The sequence below is a fragment of the Drosophila ananassae genome, chromosome 2R, assembly GCF_017639315.1.
Source record: "Drosophila ananassae strain 14024-0371.13 chromosome 2R, ASM1763931v2, whole genome shotgun sequence".
Lineage (NCBI taxonomy): Eukaryota > Metazoa > Arthropoda > Insecta > Diptera > Drosophilidae > Drosophila > Drosophila ananassae.
Window position 1 is genome coordinate 2,057,497 of NC_057928.1, and position 25,226 is coordinate 2,082,722.

General features: G+C 42.0%; 1 protein-coding gene across 8 annotated transcripts in view; it reads left to right on the forward strand.

Moving 5' to 3' along the window:
• LOC26515191 (unconventional myosin-VIIa) overlaps positions 1-25,226 on the forward strand; it is a 381,684-nt gene that overhangs the window by 68,238 nt on the left and 288,220 nt on the right. The window lies entirely within an intron of this gene.

Consider the following 25,226-nt stretch of genomic DNA (forward strand, 5'->3'; position numbering starts at 1 on the left):
GATAAATGTTGATATCTTATGTTCAGTGCAGACTCACAGTCTTTTCAAAATGGAATTTTTCGATAATCTAAGTTTTCCTCCCATCCAGTTCTTGTTTTTGGCTGTGAACCGATGACGATGTGAACCAACATGGCATTGCATAGCATGGCTGTGGTTTCAATTATAAAAGTTTTAGGTACACGTGCCCGGACAGATATAAGTAATGTTTTAGAAGAAATAAACAAATCCTTAAGATCTGGGCGAGACGATAAATTAGGATTGATGCTATCTACGCATATCTTTAGTTCCCCCTGTACCAAAGTCCAGAGCAAACCCAAAAAAAGTTTCCACGGTACAACTAAGAGAGTAAAGAGATACAATTTTAGCATATATTTAATTATGAAGGCCGTTTTATTGCGTTGACCCTCAGTATAGTAGTCATATTTGAAAGGTATTTTTAAAAGTAAAATTATAAAACAGCATATAGCAGGTACCATATCTTTGGAATACTTATTTCCAAGCATTTACCTAAATTCAAAATGAAAACATGATACGCTCTAATGATTATAGATAGAAATAATAGCTCTTGCATAGGAAAATGTTTGAGGAAAAGTCAAAGAAGCACAAAACAAATGTAGAAAATCAAAGATTTTAACTTCGGATGAGTATTCGAAAGATATGGTAACTCGCGTAACTAAACAATTCGCGAAAAATTCGCGATTTGAATATCGTCCTGTGAGAGAGTTGTGCCAAAGAATCCGCTGCTATCCTCAGGAAAATTTTGACTCATCGGTACATGAGCATATATAAGAAAATTTATTCTAAACAAACTTTCTGCAGCGGCATTGCTGCATTAAGTTCTTTTTATATTAAGATCAGATGCGAACCAACGAAGAATCAATAAAGACATTGTCAATTCCTGGTTAACCGTATTATAACATAATAATACTTACATGTGTTAAGTTATCGAGCGTTTTCTGATAACTGTAAATCACGTTAAGAATTCCAGGTTTTTAATAAACACACATTCAGTTTTATTTAAGCGCAGTTTATTTGAACTTTAATTTATTGAAGACAAATTTGTGCTAGGTTTGAAGTGTTGAAGACCGAACGAAGAAGTAAAGTAAACGCGGGGCGCAGCTCAACGTTTGATGCTGCGAAGCGACCGAGATACCGCGAGAGAGAAAACAAAGATAGCCGATCGAACGAGATCCACGAGATCGGGCGACACGAAAAGAGATATAAGAGCGAACGAGAGTGGACGAAGAGGCATAATAACGGCGGTAGAACCGAGTCACGTTTCAATAAATTATTGGCTGCTTGACCCGACAATTTGTTAAAACTTATTACATGGCAACCGTGACTACAATCTTCAGATGGGTTGTAAAAATTGAAAAAGTGCAAAAAAAAGACAAAAAGTGGCGATCCTGAAATGACAGAGCAGCCCACAAAGAAACTGAGCTTACCAATGTCAATGTGCTTTCTACTTTTCAATTGTTAGTCTGCCATTAGCAGGAACTTTTCCAATCTTATTTTCCTGTCTATTTGATCCTTGACGGTATAAGTATGGAAACGTCGATTCGATGTATCCTTCTTTACGACAATTTCTGGTAGATCAGCTTCCGACTCCTTGGCCGTGGCCCATGATTACGAATGTTCTATTTTGGCTTAGGCTGTGAAGGTGGAACAACAGGTCAGTCTGATGGAGGCTCAACTTGGAGGAATATTCCTGGCGTCTAAATTGGGTGATGTAGTTTGTCATGCAGCACCTTTGGTAGTACGACTACTTTGGTCTGCTTCTGTTGTTATGATGGGGTTTAGCACTGCATGCATATGAGCCGTTTGTTTGGTCCCTCCCATGCCAAAAATGTTCAGGGGTAGAGGGATTGTTTAGGAGATAAAGTGAGTTTGCCAATCCAGAATTGCCCGGCATGGCTGCATGGCTCCTGCTGGTCCATGTATTGCATCTTTAGCGGTTAGTAGCTGAATAGAAGCTGTGTGTCCATTACGAGTGAGGAGTACTACCTTTGAACGTAGCGTTCATGATAAACTGTTGTCCCTGGGTTAAGACGGCGCGCTAGCGGCCATCTGATGCATCCCTGCTAGGCTAGTTAACTGTCTCTCGCATTGCTATCTCCAACACGTGTTTCAAAGACTGATTGAATTCTTGATGGCTATCTCAAAACATGAAAACGTGTGAGGGTCTAATCTTTCCTAAAAAAAATAGATTAGGATGGGATCCCACCACTCTTTTGGTACATTAATTCATTGAGAGCGGAGTAGATTTGATCAGAAAAATTGGCACGAAAAAAGTTGAAGCGGGACTCATCCTGTGTTGCTGACTATGTTTCTTGTGAATCTTCGCCTACGAACGTCAAATATTCAGCTCGGGCCACTTGAAACCGATCATCTAGCTACTTGGTCTCGCCTTGGTGTCTCGTTCCAGGTCCTCGCCATGTTTCAGAGATCGTTGAGATAGTCCTGATCTGGTCGGAATTCGATCCAAAAAGACTGCCGTATATTTCCTCACAAGATCAGTGAGAGCTGCTGGAACTCCCTTGATATATTCGTGCGACATGCCATGTAGCTAGTACATATCTTGTGGATGAAACTTTCAAAGGATCGTATCGGGGTCACCAACGATTCATCCCTATCCCTACGGTGAATGTTATGAATGTTCTGTATACCCTATCGGTCTCCGTCCAATACCTCGACCACCAAAAAGGGTCCTCTGAACTTTGGATCTAATTTCGTTTGCTGTCTCTCGCTGTTTTTAAGCAGCACAAAGTACCCCAGGGGTCGCCCAACTTCACCAATCAAAAGTTCTAAAGGACCACACTTAGTGGACCACACTTTAAATCCGTCAGGGCATCCTGCCACGATCTAGAGCTTGTCTCAACAGCCGTCAACTTTTTTTCTTTTTTTTATGCTTTTATCTTTTATTTGTTGGATCTTCTCTTATAAGAGACTAACAACAATTTTAAAAATCTTAATCTAAAACATAATTAGTTTATCTTTGTAAACATCTATACTATGGGGCCTCCGATGTCAACGGGCTGGACGGTCATTTCTTCTTAATCGGGAGTGTCGACTAACTAGGTTTAGCGATCTGGCTAAAGGATTTTGGTTGGTGGAGAGTTTCCTTTTGTATTTTTCCTGGAGTTAAGAAATTTCGACTTTGACATCTGGCATTCTTTGACTTCTGGCATTTCTAACTCATTACGTTTGTCCTTCCATGACGAGACTGCCCTGACCCCCACTCCTTTCCAGTTGCCGAAACCTGGGATCCAGATCTACAGTCTTGCCTTTTAATACCTAATTTTCCACACTGGTAACATTTAAGTTCCCCATTTTAAGCTCACTTCGTCTCTGGTTCCCATTTTGATGCATTAGGGCACTCTTTTAGCGCTGAGAATGCTTGTAGCTCCGCCTGCAGTTCACGTCGATTACATGCGTGGTGTGTATTATTCGTTGCAATCGACGGTCGAAATGGATATTTGTCCAGAGTTAAAATTTCGCCATTTTCTGCACAGAGACGCCACACTGCAAAAACAGGCCAGCTTCCACCGTTGCTTGGACGACTATTAAGAAAATTTAAAAGTCTCGTATCGTTGCTCAAACAATTGCCGAAACTGTTGTTAAGTTATTCCTGGGTAACATATTTGAGATAACCATTGCGCCGCTGTGCTTTAATTAACGCTAATATAAGAGCGCTGCCACTTAATTTCTCGTAATATAATGTCAACTTTAGCGATTATATTTTTGCAGGCAAATCTCGTTAGTCTGTTGCAACTCACTCGCCGGCAACTGTAGTCTCTTAACCAGTTCCACTTTTGTTGTTCTAACAGCGCGAAGATATCCCTAAAACAAGTTTGGTTAGGGCCGTTATTTTGATAAGATATTACGTAAAAGTTTAAATACATATTATCATAATTAATTATTTTATTCTCAAATATGTATTGTACATATTAGTAAAATCATCATTTAACATGGTTTTTTCAATCAAAACTATATTGTATATATAATATTAAAACGGCCGAAAATGCCGACTCGTTCAAATATTGTGGGGTGTAACACCCCTCCTACCCCATGTGGGCTTTCGCCCAGCAGGACGTGTGGTCTTGTTGCCTGGCGCCGGTTCGGCTCACGGTTCCCTCCGTTTGGACTCACATGCTTCATTTGCGGGGCCTATGCTGCCCCTCTCCTGCTGCTTCCGTTGCTGCTCTCTCGCTGCTCCTGACTCTGTCGCTGCTCCTGTCGCCGTTGCTGCTCTCTCGCTGCTCCTGACTCTGTCGCCGTGGCCGGCACCTAATCCGTGTTAGAAGACCAATAGATTCACTTCCCAGGAAAACGCCGGACAGGATACGCTTCTTGGTGCCTGGCAGCCGGATCAGGGCACGAAGGGCCTACAGGACACTACAGGACACGCTCCCGGTTGCGTTCACCACTCGCCTCCAAAAACCTGCGTGCCAACGGTCCGCATGATCTATGGCTGACCAGAGGTTTGGCGTCGCGTCTCCTTTAACTCCAGGTGACACGCTGTGCGTGTCTTGACTTGACCGGGGTGTTTCTGTTTGGTTTCGCTGTTGGGTTTGGGCTGTTCCCGAGCTGGCTACTCCTCGCTTTACAGGATCACACCTGGTCGTAACGGTCAGGAATCGACAAGACCGATCCGTCGCTATTGCTATGACACCAGGATACCTGTCGTGTCCGGGAATTAACCAACCCGATTCGTTTTACCCTTGGGCTACAGTTCCGCCGCGGATCCTTGATCCTTTTCCCACTTGCTCCTTGACTTATCCTTGTTCGATGACTCGCGTACAACCGCTGGACTTACCCACAGGGGGTCCTTGAGCCACGGATCACGGATCTTTTGCCGGTTTTGCAGGGTATTTTGCAGGTCATCGGACTTCGTCCACATACCCCGCAACAATAATATCATTTTAAACATACAAGTGCGTAAGCTAGCAATTAAAGATTACATACAAAGCATAGAATCCTCAGAGGTTTTGAAGAAATCACATAAAGTAACCAAATTATTGCGGACACCGACATACAACTTATTAACATAATACTGTACTGTACTGTTTGCTTTACTGTAAATTTAATACTATTTGGTATTACAGTAATACTATTTGGTAAAAAAAATGTAATGACCATTATGTAAACAAAAGCATATTATACATAAAGTCTATCCGATACTGGAGTTTCTGTCATGTGTCTTGAGTTCCCAATATGGGTTTCATTAAGACCGCATTGAATCTATAAACAAAAACAGATTATAATTTATACTTTGTAAATGATAAATCTGGTGTTTGTAATTTTTGTTAACGACTTACCTTCCGCCATAAGTTGTCTTACTGCATATATGTATGCTAAAAATGTGAAGATATGTTCAGATTTCCTTCATAGACCCCTGCACTTGGACTTGACTTTATTAAAAAATAGTCAAAAGAATTTAAAAACTCCTATGTAACTTGTTGAAGTCTGAAAGTTTGCAGGGCTGGACAACGGCAATAAACAATAAAAGATGCTCGACAATTTCTTTCTCTTCTTCGTTGCTGAAGCTGCGGCAGTAGTCGTTGTGGGGTGAATTCATTCGCCTAGCAGGCAAGCCTAGGGCTTGCAACTTTGGGCCTGTGAACAGGATTGCGACGTCGTCCGCGGAAGCCACTATCCTGCAGCCTCCCTCTTCCATCTTACATAGAATCGAGTTGACAGCTAAGTTCCATAGGAGAGGGGGAGGAGTCTACCTTGCGGTGTGCCTCTACTGAAGGGCCTTGTTGTTAAGATTCTGCAGGTTAGCAGCTTGTCAATGAGTCCCACCAGTTGATCATCTACCCCAAGAGTCCTCATGGTGCTGATAATGCTGTTCGGGAGAACTTTGTTAAACGCTCCTTCCCTTTACCCTTCTTGTAAGTATGCTGTGCAGCTGAGATTTGGGTGGGGTTAAGAGTTGATCTTAGGTATAGGCCTATGACTCTTTTTAGCATCTTAAGCATGAAGAATGAGAGACTGATAGGTCAGAACTTTTCTGCTTGTTGGATTTGTGCAGGTATTTTCTCGTCGAGACCTGCCGATTTATGAGATTCATTCCATCTCTTGGGAAGGCATGAAAGGTCCAAAGATAAATTGAATAGGGTAGTAAGAGGATAGCATAGGATATCGGAGCAGTACCTAAGAATACAGCTCGGGACGTTATCAGGACCAGCAGAAAAAGAGATATCCAAGGTTGAAAGAGCATTAGAAACATCAAGATGATTAAATTTAGACAAGTAGATATTGTTTATATACGGAATATTATAAGGATATGTAGAATTTAAATTATAAGAATCAGACGAATAAGTTGATTGAAAGAATGATGCAAAGAGATTTGCAATACCATGATCTGAGGAATCAGAAATATTTTTATAAGATAGGGAAGGAGGAAAAAGACTGGATTTACGTTTCATATTGACAAACGAATAAAAGGAGCTCGGATCATTTCGGAAGTTAGCCTTACAATTTACGGTGTAACGCTTATAAAGTTGATTATTAAGAATAATAAACTGGTCGCGAATGCAAAGAAAGTTTGTCTGATGAAACTAAGATCCAGACTTAAGAAACATTTTGTAAGCTCTAGATTTCCTGTTCTTAAGACGAGAAAGGTGTTTGTTAAACCATGGCGGTTTCGTTGATGAAGACGATGATAGTACTGGAACAAATTTGTCCAACGCGTTGTGGATTACATCATAAAAAGAATCAGTAGCAGCATCAATAGAGTTAAAAGATGAAAGATATTCCCAGTCAATTCCAGCTAAATGATTGCGAAGAGCGTTGTAATCCGTTTTTCGGAAAAATTTAGAACGATACTGAGCCTCATATTTATGCATATTAGGGACATCAATTAACACCGAACCCAATAGTGTGGGATGGTGTACATCTTCAGGAAGCGATAGTGGTAAAGAACGATTTACAGTGACAGAGGATATTCTATTACAGAAAATAAGGTCTAGGGACCTGCTAAGTGTGTTAAGGATGGGGTTAATTTGGGAAAGAGCAATTTCAATTAATTCATCAATGAAGTCGTTATGGCAACTAGAATGCAAGGAATTGTCATCTTCACACGGGATCCAGGAGATTTGGGGAGGGTTGAAATCACCCATGATTAGGACAAAATCAGAGTCATTGACTGATGATAAAACGTACTTGATAGCATTAAGGTGATGAAAATATACCGTATCATCAACCGATGGAGGTATATAAGAACAGGTCATGAAAATATGAGACGGACCAACAGTTACTTTTACTGCGATAAACTCGATTCCAAACTGATTCGGGAAAGTGATTAGTTCAGCCGAGTATTTAATACTAACAGCAATGAGGACACCACCACCGAAAGAAGGCCTATCCAATCGAAACACAGTGTAGTTTGGAATAAAAATTTCATAATCAGAGAGAGAGGAATTAAGCCAGGTTTCAGTGAGTGCAATAGCATCAAATTCAAAAGAAGCACTCTTAGTAAAAAATTGGCTCAGTTTACCCAGAATACTTCGAACGTTTTGGTAGCAGCAAGAAAAAACATTATTACTCAGTTTTTTTTGGAGCTGAATCGGCAAAGTTGTGATTCAGAGGGTCTTTAGCTAAAAATTCGTGAATAATACTGTGCTCGGGCCAGGCTGACGGATCAAGTGCTTTTTCAAAGTAGGATTCAGGAATTACAATTTTGAAAGAGGATATGCTACGCTTATGTTTAAAATTAAACTTAAAGACCGCTAAATCATTAGGAGCTACCTTAGGATGTTTTAAGAGGTGACTCCTGACATCATCCACAGTGGCATCCGGCATGAGGCGGGATACAAATATGGCTTTACGAGGTGCAACAGCTCTCAGCGAAAGCCCAGAGGATTTTAACTCAGGCGCCACACCAGTGAGAGGCCTAGGTGACGGAGCCACAGGAACCTAGAGGTTTTCCAACGATGGAGGATCCAGGACAATAGGTGGAACAAGACTGGAGCGATATGGAGCAAAAATATGCTAAGGTGCTTTTTAGCTAAAATGCAGGCTGTAATTTTACCTTCAGTATTGGCTACTAGTAGCTTGTACTCATTGGTCGCTAGTCCAGAAACCCTACCTCCTGCTATCCATGGTTCCTGGACTAGGACTGGACTATATCGGCTCCATCCTCAGCCAGATGGAGTAGCAGTGCAGCTTTGGCTGCCTCGATATCTGAGGCGTCTAACTCTGAGGCCAGTTCCTTCTGAATTGAGCAGCCGGAGCAGCCTATATGGGAGCTAGACTTTCCTCCTTTATGATAAGGATCGCTTGGTTTATCGGTCCTTTTATCTCTTCCACCTTCGCCACACGCCATTCCGTCGTGGGAAGGTGTGGGTTACACCTCTGTAACATGGTAAGAAGAGGGCTGTTTCTACTGATCTCTACTTATCTCTTGGGACTTTACGATCTCTGCGAAGGACCGCTTTGGCTGTGAGCGCAACCGCTTCGCCATTCGCCATCCCGGAATATCCTGGGATTTTTCCCTCTTGGAATGTGGTGTTGGCTTCTGCTTCGGAGTTGGGGGTCCCGGAGTCATGCCATATTGTGGAAGAACTCCTTTGGCTTTCACCTTCTTAAGCCACTTGGCGGAGGTTTTTTTCGATTTGGCTCTACCGTGGCTGCGACGTATCTGTACTGCAGTTCTCTTTTCGGCAAATGTATGCGTGTTTTGCCAAGTTAACCAACTGCTTTCGGTTCGCTACCCTTTCCCGCACCTGCAGGAGGCATCAAGGCACTTGGGCCGGGAGATGCCGCCATGGTGGCGGTAGTGGGTGGTTTGCCGTTGACCGGCCCTGGTTTGGGGCGGGGCCCGCCTGGACGCTGCCTGGCTTGCTTGGCCGGATGGGTGGGCTCACTCGCCATCTGCGCCGTCTTCGAATTTTGGACTCAGACTTCAGTCTCACTCGTCATCGCCAGAGCTGTAGGTTTTTGGGAGATTCCGACTCTTTGATCGGCTGTTTATTTGCGAGGAGGATCCCCCCGCTTTATTCACAGCTAACCTCAACTTAGAAGGCAAATAAAATCCTAGTCTATGTTTCTAACGAGAGCTCAGCCATTCTTGCTCGTTAGATTTCTAACCATTCTATCCAGTACGTCATTCTATAGCATGGCATCGAACTATGTTTATTATGGACTTTGGTTCCGAAGAGTCCAAAGGTTTTGAAGCAGATGAGATTATGCTGATTTTTTGCTTTTAGCTTGTTCTATTTGAACATTTCAATCTTCGATGAATGTAAATATCGATACTTTGTGGATAGAATTTCCCGCCGTCACGCTTTAAAAAAAACCAAAATCTGACGGGAATAAAGCTGGTTGAGAGGGCGAAATAATACTTTTACAAAGTAAGTAAAAAGTATTTTAATACTTTTTTTCCAGAAGTTTTGTTATAAGAGAACAAGACAATAGACAATACCACGGTTGTTCTAATCATTGTCTTTAACGCGATTTTCAAGAGGAATGATATTTGACTCATTCCACCCCTGCCCCGAGTAAGGCTGATGCTCAACCGATAAATTGAATAGAAAAAACAGTTTTTTACATTGCCAGGTCCCGCTGAACATGAATTTTTAAGTGAAGATAGAGCAACCAACTCATCACAACATCACTCATCAGGTCATCACAATTAAATTTAGTCAGATATACAGTTGCTAATATGTGATAAGACGGATAATTGGAAGATAAATTATATGTATCAGTAGAGCATGTGGATTAAAGAGTATATGGAGCGATTAATTGTGGAAGAACGAGGCAAAGACAAAAAGATTTCAACATGTAAAGAGGACGAAATATTATTGTAAGTTAAGGAAGGAGAAAAATGTGTAGATCTAAGTGTAGTATTTTATTAATAAAAATTAAATAGGATTACTTTGAATATTCAGTTTGCTTTGAGATATATAGGATTGGTAGCAAATGGTTAAGGCCGGTGTTTATCGAGATTATTTTATCTCGTCGCGGAAAACGAAAGGAAAAATTTGGTGGCTGTAGAATTAAATTATGTTGCGAAAAAAAACGAACGAAACGAAAATGCGTGCACTCTTCGACGTTATAAATTCGGTTATATTCATATTAACAAAACCTTAAGCCTAGCTTATCTAGTGCGGCGAAGCGGGGCGAATTCATGGGAGAGCGCAAGTGAGAGCTTCACTTGCGCTCCCGCTCCGCCCTAAACTAACTTATACTAGACTTCATACAATTCCACTTATTATCTACATCTAATTATACACCGGCCCCGTTGAAGGCCTTCCTTAGGCTTCAACTATTGGCAGCCTTGCCAGCTTATGGACTGCTCTCCGAAACAATGCTCCTCTACTCGTCCTGACGTCGGCGACCCTGACCCTTCCGTCCGCGCCGGCGTGAGTCTCGACGACCCTGGCGGTGATCCACTGCTGGGGCGGCTGGTCGTCCTCGGCGACCAGGACCAGATCGCCCTTCCTGGCGTCCTCCTGCTCCCGCTGCCACTGCGACCGCGCCTGTAGGCCCAAGACGTACTCCCGGGACCAACGCTGCCAAAACATTTGCTTGATTGACGAGACAAGCCGCCATCGCCGCAAGCACGTTAGACCCTGCTGGTCCGGGGTCCGCGGTGCTGGTGGGGCGATGAGCGGCCCGCCTGTCAACAGGTGCCCGGGAGTCAGCGCCTCGCCGTCGCTTGGGTCCTGACTGAGGGCGCCCAGGGGCCTCGAGTTCAGGACGGCCTCGACTCCAACGAGGACGGTCTGCAGCTCCTCTGCGGTCAACTTCGCGCTGCCCACCGCTCGTAGGAGTAGGTTCTTTGCAGACTTCACACCTGCCTCCCATAGTCCGCCCATGTGCGGAGCCCGCGGCGGTATGAACGCAAATACGCATCCTTTTTTTGATGCGTATTGCCGCAGCTCGTCCGCTTCGCTCTCGATCTGGTGCCGCAGTGCCGCGAAGTGGCGACTCGCTCCGACGAAGTTCGTCGCGTTGTCGCAGTGCACGGTCTGCGGACATCCTCGGCGCCCAACGAACCTTTGAAAAGCCAATAGAAAGGAATCAGTTGACAGATCGGAAACTACTTCTAAATGTACTGCTTTAGACGAAAAACAAACAAACAGGGCAATGTAGGACTTGTATGGTGGCCTACCACGAATTTTCAAGGTCGTCTCAATAGGGCCACAGAAATCCACGCCACATATGGACAATGGGCGGAGAGCACGAACTCGATCTAGGGGTAAATCTCCCATGATTTGAGTCATCAGATGAGGCTTGCATTTAAAACATCGTATGCATGACCGCACTATCTGACTGCAGACTTCCTGCGCGTTTACTATCCAAACGCGCTGTCGCAAGAGACTCACTAGTGCTCGTGGACCCACATGAAAATTCGACTCGTGCAAGTATCGGACGTAGCTCTGAACAAATTGAGAGCGCTTCGTCAACAATACTGGAAACTTGGCATCGTACGAAATAGGAGCATTAGCTAGTCGCCCCCCGACCCGCAACAACGAAAAGGTAAGCCCAGCCTGAGAGGTTTCATGAACAAACGGACTTAGCTTCTGTAGGCTTGGGCTAACAACAAGATTTTTTCTAACATTTTTAATTTCCTCTTGGTACTCGTGCTCTTGGACTATCTGGACAATTTTATTAAACGCGTCTCGATATTCGACAGGGGAAGGTACATTATCAGAAGGAACTACTAATTTTTTACATTTCTTTATAAAGCGGACCATGTAAACGAACACTCGCAGCAGTTTTAAGTGAGAGGAAAATCCTTCTATCACTTCCAACAAATATGAGGTAGAGACCATTGCAGTCAGTCCGACCGCACTCTTCTTTGCTTCCATCTGCAAAATCTCTGGTGACGGATCAAACCGAGGGCTCGTTGGCCACTTATCTTCCGGCTCCGTTAAAAACGATGGACCTGTGAACCAAATTGATTCTATCGTTTCCTTTACGTCTCCACCTCTTGACACAATATCTGCCGGGTTCTGTTTAGTCGGTACATGCCGCCACGTGCTATCCTCTGACCACTCTTGAATCTCAGCAACTCTATTTGATACGAACGTTGACAACGATGATGGATGGGAACGAATCCAATGAAGACAAACTTCCGAATCTGACCAATATACACTTCGTTCGATCGGTGCTTTGATAAGAGGTTTTATTTTGCGACAGAGGTCCGCGTGAAGGTGAGCGGCACATAACTCAAGACGGGGGAGCGTCTTTGTCTTGAGCGGCGCTACTTTCGACTTTGCTGTCAACAATGAGACTTTACTACCTTCTGCAGATTTGCAACGGATATAGACGCAGGCTCCATAGGCTCTCATCGATGCGTCAGAAAAGGCATGAATTTCAATTGGTGACATTGGCTCACTCATCACAAATCTCGGTATTGAGATCTCTTCTAACTGTGACAAGGCAAGCTGAATCTTGTTCCATGCGGTTTCCAAGTGCAGTGGAATGGACTCATCCCAATCTAGCTTATTGAGCCAAAGTTCCTGTAACAGGATCTTTCCTTTAATAAGGATCGGGCTTAATAAGCCAAGAGGGTCGAAAAGCTTTGACGTCACCGAAAGAATATTCCGCTTAGTCGCCCTTTGACCCATGACTGACATATCAATTTCGAATTTAAATACATCATCTTTAGGAACCCAAACGATTCCTAATGTTTTTGTCAGCTCTGAGTCCGAAAGTGTTATTGGCTTAACCGTGCTCTCGGATGCAGTAACTTCAGGCGAGTTTGAAAACCACTTGCTCAATTCAAACCCAGCGTTTTGAAGAACCTGAGTTACTTCAGACTTAATTGTCTTTAGCTCCTCCACGCAACCAGCACCCGTTAACATGTCGTCGACGTAAAAGTCAGACCCAATAACTTTAGCAGCTCGAGGGAATGTATTTTTCGCGGATTCACTCAACCTCTTCAAACACCTTATGGCCAGGAATGGGGCTGGTGCAGTGCCATAAGTAACGGTGTTGAGCTTGCACAATTTCAAGGACTCAGACGGGTCTTTTCTCCACACTATCAACTGGTATCGTCGATCTGCTTCATTTACCATCACTTGACGATACATCTTTTTTATGTCGGCTACCAGAGCGAATTTGTTTAGCCGAAATCTAAGAAGAGTTGAGTAAAGCTCTTCCTGAATTGTTGGACCCACCATCAACAACTCATTTAAACACTTTTGTGTGGATGTCTTGCAGGACGCATCGAAAACGACTCTAAGTTTGGTCGTTGTACTTTGCGGCCGCAAGACACACTGGTGGGGTATGACGTAGTGTGGAGAAGCAAGAACGTCATTGCTTGCAGGGGACATATGGCCTAGGGATTCGTATTCTTCCATAAATTCCAAATACATTTTCTTTAAGTTCGGATCTCGAGATAATCTTCTCTCGAGCGACAGGAATCGGCGTTTGGCTATCTCGAATGAATTGCCAAAAACGCTTGGATCCGACTTAAATGGAAGTTTAACTTCAAATCGACCTGAAGGCAGTATTCTTGTAGTCTTCCGATAATGTTCCTCACATAGCTCTTGTTCTGGCGACAACATCTTTTTAGAAGAAGGAACTTCTTCCAACGACCAGAATTTTTTCAAGTTTTTGTCTATTGACTCTAATACTTCCTCTTGGCAATTCAGACTAGAGACTGGCTGTGGAGGAGTTGAGGAATTTGCCAGATATTTTCCCGACACTATCCACCCAAGGAGAGTTTTTTGAAGGATGGGATGGTTCGGACCTTGTTTTATTTGGCCAACGGACAACAATTCGAAAAATGACTCAGCTCCAATTAGCATATCTATCCGCTGAGGTTTGTAGAAATATGGGTCTGCTAACGGCAAGTTCTTTGGTAGGGTCCAATCTTTTACGTTCACTGACTGATCAGGGTGATAGCCTGAAATGGTTTTCAAAACCCAAAAGTCGAACGGAAACTCGCTACCATTGACTCTCGACTTCACCACGGTGTGTATCTTTTTCTTAACTTGTGAATTAGTTTGACCAATTCCAAGCAAGTTGATGCACGATTCCTCCCTACGGATCTGTAAGCGTTGAGCAAGATCTTCTGTAATAAAATTCATTTGTGACCCTGAGTCAAGTAATGCTCGGGCCAAGATGTGCTCACCATTTTTTGTGCGAACGCTTACGATCGACGTTGCTAACAAAACCCTTTCTACAGACGACGCATGCAAAGCATGTGAAGTAGAAGGGCCATCATTCGTTAACTCTGGAGGAGGATTTTGTGTGGGTGGTGGTAATGCTAAGCTATTTTCGGTCACTGTAAATCGGTGCAGAAGTTTATGGTGCGATCTTGAACAGATTTGGCACCTGGTCGATTTACAATTCGCTACCGTGTGACCTTTTCGCAGACAATTCAAACATAGGGAGGCTGACTTAACAAACTCAAACCTTTGCATTACAGCAAGGCGAGCGAACGGACTACACTGGGCCAAAAAATGGTTGTTCGCGTTACAATAACTGCAAGCTGGTTTGGCGTTGGTAGAAGAACAAGCCAACGAAGTTCTATTTAGTTGCTTGCCGAACCCAGTTCTTTCTTGTTTTAGTTTGCCAGTCTCTTCAGCGGACAGATGCTGGTATCTACGATTTAGTATTTTTTCGAAATCGGACCACAGCGGCAATTCCTCATAATCCAGTGACTCTTCCCATTTTTGCTTGGTCACTGGATCCACTCTACTCAAAACTAAATGAATAATCATTGAGTTTGCAATTTTAGTATCATCTCCTATGGATAATAGTGATCCATAAATTGATGATACAGTGTCGATGAGACCCCTCAAGGACGACGCAGACGGCTGGGAAATTTTCGGAAGGCTGAACAGTTGACGTATTTGGTTCGCAAAGATGAGACATTCGTTATCATAAACTCTTTTTAAACTAGCGATAGCTTTGGCGTAATTACTCTCGGTGACCTGGAATGCCTTGACAGTTCCTAAGGCTTCACCAGAGAGGCAAGAAATTAAATGATTAAATTTCTCGATAACTGGAATGTTCACATCTTTGTCAACTAATGTCTCGAAAAGACTTATGAAATTTTTGAAATCCGAATAATTTCCACTGAATTTTGGTAATGCCAAACTAGGAAGTCGAGCTCGAGTTGGGGCTGCAGAAATTGCAGTAGCTGAACGGGAGTCTTCAGCTGAATTCAAGGCATTACATAAGGACATAATCCTTGCCTTCGTAGTTATTCCTAATTCTTCCAACTCGGCTCCGAAATCATCCATTTCATCTATTTGCTCGATCTGGTCTTGCAACTCATTTGCTTTAGAAATTGCCTCATCTAAAACCTGAAGCCTGCATTCTAGCTCGGTTTTGTTTAGAGGAAGTGATCCATCTTCCAAACGTTCCTCCAACCGGCGAATGCTTTTAACTTTGACATTTAATCTTTTTTTTAAGTCAATAAGAGTCGTGGAATTAAGTTTTTGTTTAGTACTTTCCATTTTAAAAAAATTTGTTTTTTCAATACAAAAACGAAAACGATGCAAATTTAAGATTTAATAATTTATTTAAAATTTTTTATTAATTTTAAAATATTAATATTAAAAATTTATTAAATTTTTCTAAAATTTATTGAATTTAATTCAACAACAAGAAAATGCGAAAACGAAAATAATTAATTAATCTTATTTAAATATAATAAATAATTTATTAAATTTAACCAAATCTAAATTGATTAATTAATTGATAACGAATTATTGATAGTCGAGGCACAGAGTATCCAAAAAAATAGTTGGTCGCCAATGACACCGAAACCAATATGCTCGACCAAATTGTAGGGGAGCGCGTCACTTGGCAGACCGGTAAACTATACGCGCCAAAAAGTGCATATACATACATACATACAGCAGCGGATAACGGTGGGAAACGAAAACGAGAATATTATCGCTGCATCTATTTGTATGTATGTAAACCAAATATATATGCACCTTTATTTTATCTGAAATAATTAAATAATTTTTTGGCTGCACTTTAGTATTTATTTGGAAGATTTGTAAATTCGAGAACGAGGGGTAGGGGGCGACAGTGATTGCAAATAATATCAATATTCTCTTTTTTATTTTATCCACAGGCAGTACATTTAGGTTAGCACATATATTTATAATTAAAATTTTAGAATTTTTATATATGTTGTTATTTATTTTTGCTCTACTATTTTTTCTACGTACGTATGCGCCAAGAATTGAAAGGAGGGTGCAATATTCCAGCACAAGACGGATTTTAATTTGTCTTATCTCAACTTTCAATTTTTTGCACAAATACCTGGGGTTCTGCTTTCGGATCCTCTAATCCTGCGGCCACTTTCCTTTCACAATTGATGCAGGTGCAGTGCATGGGGACGACGAATCCTTCCAGAAGCAGCTATGGAGAAGTTTTATTTCGCGACGCGGAGAATTCTTAAATTTTTTATTTGTGAATTCACCACCACAACCGTCGCGAGCAACTCTTTTTGGATATATGTATATATGTTATATATATTGTTATATATATTTTATGTGTCACTGTCACTATTTTTTGTTGCTTATATATTTAATTATATTACACTACAGTCCACCCGGGGGCGCCAAAATGTTTATCGAGATTATTTTATCTCGTCGCGGAAAACGAAAGGAAAAATTTGGTGGCTGTAGAATTAAATTATGTTGCGAAAAAAAACGAACGAAACGAAAATGCGTGCACTCTTCGACGTTATAAATTCGGTTATATTCATATTAACAAAACCTTAAGCCTAGCTTATCTAGTGCGGCGAAGCGGGGCGAATTCATGGGAGAGCGCAAGTGAGAGCTTCACTTGCGCTCCCGCTCCGCCCTAAACTAACTTATACTAGACTTCATACAATTCCACTTATTATCTACATCTAATTATACAAAAATTATTATCTACATCTAATTATACAGCCGGATTTTAAATACATACAAAACATCAAAGTAACCTAATTTTTTATTTTTGGCCTAGAAAGTTGCTGAGTAAACAAAAGTGGTTAAGATGACATTGTGGGCGAAAATTCAGGTATAAAATTTAATTGGAATTAAAAAAAAACTTTATAAAAAGCTTCAGTAGCACTTTCTATTTCACTGTCAAAAAATTCCTTTCTTTATGCGTGATATGCGTCTTTGTTCTTTTTTATTATTTGATCTTCTGCTTTGAAAACTTATTTACCCTAATTATCAGGTTGACAGTTTTTGTTTATCATGTGCCTCAATTACATTTTATTGCTGGGTATTGCGTTGTAGGCGTGTTCTGTCTGAAACAAGAGTTAGGTTCCGAGTTGGATTGTTTAGATGTATTAAGAGTTTGTTTCGGTAAATTGCTTTGAGCCTTAATATCTTCTTTGATACTGGCGGGATGCCGAGATCTTTGGGGATGTTATCGTTTCAAACATACCATGTTTCCCCTGTTATAGTTCCAATAATTTTTGATTGCGCTCGCTGTATGCACAGCTCAGAGCCATATGTCCATATTGGCTTGACTATAGTGTTATAAAGCAGGACCTTGTAGACGCAAGGAAGCGCAAGGAAGATCTGGAATTCATGATCCAGTATAGTTTAAACTTTGTTATTTGAATTATGCTCACTGGAAAAACATTTGGATGCTCAAATGTTTTGATTTTAAATAAGGTTTTGCATGGTTTTTTTCAAATTACAACATGAAGTCCATCAAGCTCTTCTGCAGGGTGACCATCCTGCCACAAATTAATATGTCTGAGTTACGAAAATGGTTCGGCTGTTGTTGGAGACAAACTATATTTGTGATTATTCGCTCTTCGTTGCTCCCAATGCCAATCTGAGGAACAAGGAAACTTTTTGAACATCGCATAATAGTGAAGCTATGGCTATTTGACTGACACAAGATAATATACGCACAAAAGTGTAAGCACGTAACGTTTTTTATTAATAGACAAAACATCGGTACCTCGGCGTTCAGCCTAAGAGATGATTTACCTAGGGTGACACATCGAATGAGCGAAACAATTAAAACTTGATGTCTAAAATGTGGACAATATACACTATGCAACATTGAAGAATCCGCACACTATATAGTAATCCACATATGTGGATTACTTGGGAGTCCCAAGAATCCTCCCAAGAATTTTCTGGCATTATCATATCTATTTTTAAAATTTTTCGAAAATTTCCAATCTTCTATCTTGAAAACAAAAACGTTATTATGCCATTGCAGAGAGTATTATAATTTTGGTCAAAAGTGTGCAAAGCAGTGAAGGAGACATCTCCGACCCTATAAAGTATATATATTCGTGATCAGGATCACCTCCTGAGTCGATATGAGCATGTCCGTCTGTCTGTCTATTTCTACGCAAATTAGTCTCTCAGTTTTAAAGCTATCGATCGTTGAAACTTTGCACACATCCTTCTTTTCCTTGCAGATAATATATAAGGTTGTCAAATATCCCCCTTCCGCTTTTTTGCTCTTTATTCAATGCGTTATAAAAAGTGTTACAGTGATCGGATTTAGTTCAAATATGCGCCGTTTTGTTCGATAATCTGTTTCCATCTAGACGGCAACTTCATAATACCTCCCTCGTAGAAGCCCCCCTACTTATTTGCGAAGAATTCGGACAGCTACTTTTCACAAGCCTCTTTTGAGTTCAACTTTACACCACCAAGGGCGTTCGCCATGGACAGGAACAGGTGGTAATCACTTCAGCAGCATATCGCAGGCGTTGATTCGGTCCAGAAGGTTTTTTTGCGTCAAATCATGCGGCACCCAAACATCAAGCTTTTTTTGTATCCAGCCTTCTGCAAATGGTTTAAAATGGTTTGGTGACTAACTCCCATCTCCTGGGCGATGTCACGAGATGCCACATGCCGGTCTAACTCGATGTATTCCATGATTTGATCGGTATTTGTCGTCACAGGTCTTCCGCCGGCTGGCTTATCCATGGTGTCGTTTTCACCGGCTCTGAATCGTCGAAACCATTCCTCCGCGGTTCGAAGTGATAGAGTACCATCCCCCAAAACACCTTTAATCCCACAAAACGTTTCTCTAGCGGATTTGCCTTTAACGAAGGAAAACTTTAAAATAGCGCGAATTTCGGCGTTAGTGAACTCCATGTTTACACGTCTATAACTGTTGAACGCAATATCCAAACTAATCATGCATAGCGTCGTTTTGTAGGTTATGTCAAGACCTTTCAAATTATGTATAGTATTGCCAGATACGAGCTCTGTAGCGCTTTGTACATAGCCGCGAAATTCAAAAGACAAAAAGGCGGAAGGGAGATATTTGACAACCTTATATAAGTCGGAACGGCCGCGATAGGTCGACTATATCCTATAGCTGCCATATAACTGATTGATCGGAAATGCCACAACTTTGGTGTTTTTTATGCTTTTGGGTCGGAGACCAAAAGTATATAACCTCTACAAGGGTATAAATATATAAACAGCTTTTCAACAGTCATATTATTGCAGCTTTTTACGAGTTCTTTAAGAGAGTGATAAAGCATTCCCAAACACATATAGTGGGTAGCCGACTTGCAACCCGGAAGGTTTTTTTTCCAATTATGTTGATAGAATCCGGGATCAAATCATAATACCTACGCCAACGCTTGAACATATGTTCATACAAAAAGAAATCTATGAGACAACAACAAAAATCGTAGCATGAAGAAGAAAATGTAGAGAAACATGACTGTGGGCATTCTAACGCAAAATAAAAGTCCAATTTCTGCGCAATTTCAAGTTTATATTTTTTTTTAATGGAAAAAATGTTTTTGTTATCTTAAATATATGTTTAACAACATTTATAAGTTTTATTTATTTACACGCTTGGTGCTTAAAAAAATCGAGAATAGGGGCTCAAAAATATGAGTAACTGTGTGTTACCCCTACAAAATTTGGGATGTTCTAAGTACGGCTACACGGCGCACTTCGTCACGCCACTTCATGTGGGGTAGTTTCTCATTCTTCACAAGGACTATTCCTTCCAACGCGACAATTCCTCCCAGACGAACACTAATCCATGAACACGCTCACCTAAGTTCTGATGGAAGCCTTTTTTCAAAATTTAGTCTTGTAGAAAAACTCTCTCCAAAAATCCAAAACGGAGTTCCGCTGTCGACATATCGACAAGAAGCATGCCAGCACCATCTACAAAGAGATCAAGCGAAGCAAGTAGGCTTGCGGGCTCCTCCTTCGAGATCATTGGTGGAAATTCCCTCGTGTCGGATGCGGTGGCAAAATTTGTAAACATAAACGAAGACTCATTCATTGTTCATTGAGGCGAGCAGAAATGAAGGCCGTTGGGCCCAAGCTGGGGGTCCAGCGGTTGGAAACAGAGCTACCGAGGAAGCGCACCAGCAATATTAATCTCCGTTATAAGGATATAGGTCACATCTTATGGGGGCGACTTGAAACTTCAATCATAATAACCGACATTTTGAGCTTAATATGACGTATTCGCAAGCTCCAAGATAAATGAGGAAAATTAATTTGCTGTGTTTGACAAAAAATAAAGTTTTACAGGAACTCGAAGAGCAGGGCTTGGAAAACCTCTTAAACTCCATGAAAATATATACCCCTTTGCCTTTGTAGCAGGGTCCAATTTCTGGAAAATGTTTTAAATCAAAATATATCCTTGGGTCTCGGCCGCCATTCCAGAACTCATGAGAGCCTTCATATGACCGAGAAGACGATTAGCTTGATTCGGCAAAGTAGCAACAGATCCTGGCTCGACCACTCGAAACTGTAGGATCTCATTGATATGAGACTAGAATAAACCGATTTTGCTAAAGATCTAGAAGGGCACATTGTAATTCACGTCAGTAAATCTGGCCACTCCACAGTGATTGGTATGGAGCCGCCGCCACAAATTTTTCCCTTTAAAATATCGTTATATAATTTTCCCCAAAAATTAAGCCGAAGTTGATATACCCTTGCAGTTAGGTAGCAGCTTATATTATTATATATATATGGGATATAGTTATCCGATCCTAATGAGAATTTCACCATTAAATCAATTTTGAGATAGAAATGTTGAAACAGCCCCAAGAATAATTAAAAATATCAAGCTTGTACCATTTTCTATCGATCAGTTATATGGCAGTTTTTTAGGAAATGGACAAATCGCATAACTTTGCCCAAAATGGTATCTGTACCAAGTCTCATCTTTCTAACTTAAAAAACACAAAAGTTATGCAAATTCCGATCGTTCTATGACATCTATAGGATATAATCTGCCGATCCGATATGCAATTTTTTAGGTAAGATATTTTGGCTAAATATAAAATGTGTGAAATGCCAAACATTGGTGCTTTGAAAGTTTTATGGACTTTTCACAGATTTTATTCTTGGACAACATATTTTATCTATAAAATTTTATAAGGATCGCTGTCTACTACTACTGCTGTCATATAACTGAATGATCGAAAATGTGACAATCTTAATATTTTTAATAGTGCTTTCTATATTATTATACTCATAATAATAGAAGCTAATAATGGGGGGGCCTCGTAGCCTAGCGGTTAGCACGCTAGCTCGCTAAGCATGAGGTTGTGGGTTCGATTCCCACTCATGACAAGTGCATGACCCTACACTTTCGGCTTGTAATATTTATACTGCGTAATTGTAAGCAATTCACAATGGACTCATCACTCCAAAACCGATGACGACCCTTCGCATCTCGAAACGGACACGAATTGGACAATGGAACGTTAGGACTCTGATGGAGCCATCCAGATTGGCGCAGTTGGAGAACGAGATGGACCGACTGCAGATCGCAATTGCTGGCATCAGCGAAATGAGATGGAGTGGGAAGGGAGCAACAACAACATCACAAAGTAATCTAGTGTTGCATAGCGGAAGCAGTGATGGTGGACGAAATGGAGTAGGGATTTATGTGTCGAGGAAATTTAAGCAGACACTTATCTCCTGGAACCCCGTCTCTGACAGAATCATCACCGCCAGATTCCGATGCAACGCCAGGCACATCACCATCGTGCAATGCTATGCCCCAACAGAAGACGCCAGCGATGACATCAAAGACGACTTCTACAACGCACTCATCTCATCCCTCAACAAGGTCATAAGAGGCGACATCAAGATTCTCATGGGTGACTTCAATGCGAAAGTCGGCCCCAACAACACCGGATTGGAATCAACCATGGGCCGGCATGGTATCGGCACGCGAAGTGACAATGGAGACAGGCTGATCGACTTATGCCAGACCTTCCAGTTGGTCATTGGAGGAACAGTATTTCCCCACAGGGAAGTTCATAAATATACATGGACATCTCCAGATGGAAATACCCGCAACCAAATCGACCACCTGTGCATAAGTAAGAGATGGAGGCGTTCGCTGAGAGATGTACGCAATAGGAGAGGCGCGTCAATAGACAGTGACCACGAGCTTGTAGTTGGAGAGATCTCAATCAAACTCCAACAAAAGCACACTGCCACCAGGGCCACAAGAAGACCGACCCCCCTGAATATACATCGCCTCAGAGATACTACCCTATCCTCCAGAAGGGCAACAGCACTACGCGAACAGTTGACACCACAGCGGAACTGCCCTTGGGAACAAACTTGCAGACTACTGAGAAGTACCGCAGAGGAGATGCTTGGCACGAGACAACGCAGCTGCTCTGAACGGATCTCGGCGGACCCATGGGAACTCATCAGCAGACGGAATAGACTCAAGTCGATAGCGGATCACGACGGCAGAGCCAGAGAAAAACACAGGAATCTCTGCAAATTGGTGAAAAAATCTGCTAGACGCGACAAGAGAGCCGTACTGGACAGCATTGCAGAAAACGCAGAAAGAGCAGCAAATACAAACAACATGCGCTCACTGTACCAGTTGATAGGCAAACTATCTGGAAGCTACCAGAGGCAAACCCATCCCATTCGAGACTCAGACGGTAGGCTCCTAGTAGACGACGATGCTCAACTTGAGAGATGGAGGCAACACTTCATGGAGATCAGCTGTACAGAGCAACCAGGCAACACACAGCCCGACTTCAGAAGTATCGTACCCAACAGCAGCGTTAGGATACGCCCAACCCCTCCCTCAATCAGAGAAATACGAGATGCAATCAGGAAGTTAAAGAGCAACAAAGCGGCTGGAGAGGACGGCATATCTGCCGAACTCCTCCAGATTGACCCGCAACTAATGGCCGAAACATTGCACCCGCATTTCAAAGATATATGGGAAAGTGAGCGAGTTCCTGACGCTTGGAAGAGTGGAGTAATCGTTAAGCTACCAAAAAAGGGAGACCTCAGTGACTGTAACAACTGGCGAGGGATCACCCTGTTGAACACCAGCTATAAAATATAAGCGACCCTGCTGAACGAACGACTTATGGAGCAACTAGAGCCAACAATTCGAGATGAACAAGGAGGTTTTAGACCACTTAGGAGCTGCGTAGACCAGGCAAACACGCTACGCACAATAACCGAACAAGCCGTGGAATGGCGTTCGCCACTATACCTTCTATTCATCGACTTCCAAAAAGCGTTTGACTCAATAGACAGGGCGGCGATATGGCGTGCACTTGCAAGGAAAGGAGTGCCAATCAACATCGTAAACATAGTAAGAGCTATGTATGATGATGCGGACCTGGCAGTACTGCACAACGGAAAAATCAGTGCACCCTTTCAGACGAACACTGGCGTCAAGCAAGGCTGCCCTCTATCACCCCTACTGTTCAACCTGGTGATTGATGAGATCATGAAAGAAGTAAGCATGCATCGACGCGGGATAACTTGGAGCTTCACACAACACCTTGAAGACCTAGACTACGCAGACGATATATGCCTCCTATCACACAGACTCATCGATATACAAGCCAAGGCGTCCGACCTCGAGAAGAGAGCCAACGCAGTAGGCCTCTCCATCAACGCATCAAAGACCAAGGCGATGCGGTTTAATAACTCCAACCAAGGTAGCATCACCATCAGCGGTAAAACAGTCGATTTCGTCGACCACTTTACCTACCTTGGCACCATAATATCATCCAGTGGTGGAGTGGAAAAAGATGTAGAGAGCAGACTGTGCAAGGCAAGATCTGCATTCGGAAGATTGCACCGCATTTGGAGAAATCAGAAAATAAGTAGAAGAACAAAGCTGCGGATCTTCAATGCGTGTGTAAAATCCATTCTTCTGTACGGAGCTGAGACGTGGCTAACCTCCCAAAGGATGATGACAAAGCTGCAGTCATTCATTAACAAGTGCCTCAGGATCATATGTGGGATATTCTGGCCCAACAGAATTTCCAACAGTGACCTGTGGTGCAACACGGGGGAGGCTCCCATCCATCACCAAATCAAGAAGAAAAAATGGAGATGGATAGGTCACGCTCTCAGGAAGAAAACAGACAGCATAGTCAGGAAGGCACTGGATTGGAACCCACAGGGAAGCAGAAGAGTGGGCCGCCCCAAGCTTACCTGGCGCCGTACTATAATACAAGAATTATCCCGCAGCAACATCACGTGGGATTACGCTAAGCAAACTGCACCAAACAGAGTTAGGTTCAAAGTCCTTGTAAATGCCCTAAGCTCCCAAGCGGAGTAATAGGAGAAAAAAAAAATAAATAAATAATAGAAGCTGCTACATATCAACTTTGGTTCCGCCCGAAGTTAGCTTTCATTTCTTCTTATAAGACAAATAATAAGACAGCTTGAGTTTATTAATGAACGTTTTAATTATCGTTAAACATAGACATATGAACTAATCTTTGAAAGACTATTTAAACATGAAAATGATGCTCACAAAATATATATGAAATATATTATTAATTTAACATACACAATAAATAATGAATCAATCAGATTGATATATCTTTAAAAGAATTTATAACAGATAATACCTTAAACTTTAAATTTCATTTTAAATCATGAAATTCTGAACGCTCTTGCGCACGATTGACCACTTTGAAATGTAAATTTGATTTGACGAAAAGCTAACATAATGCAGCTGTGCTGCAAAACTGAACACGGGTTCACGCTTTGCATTCTATTTTTAGAAAGTCCTGTTAGACTTTCAGAAAATTTCATCCAGTTTGCCATTAAGACGCTTGGACATTTTTGAGCCAATTTATTTACTGTTGGTAAATGTCGCAGCTCATCGCAGCTATAGGATATGGTTGACCGAACCCGGCCGTTCCGACTTATATACCGCCTGCAAACAAAAGAAGGATGTGTGCAAAGTTCCAACTCGAAAGCTTTAAAACTGAGAGACTAGTTTGCGGAGAAACGGACAGCCAGTCGGACATGCTCATATCGACT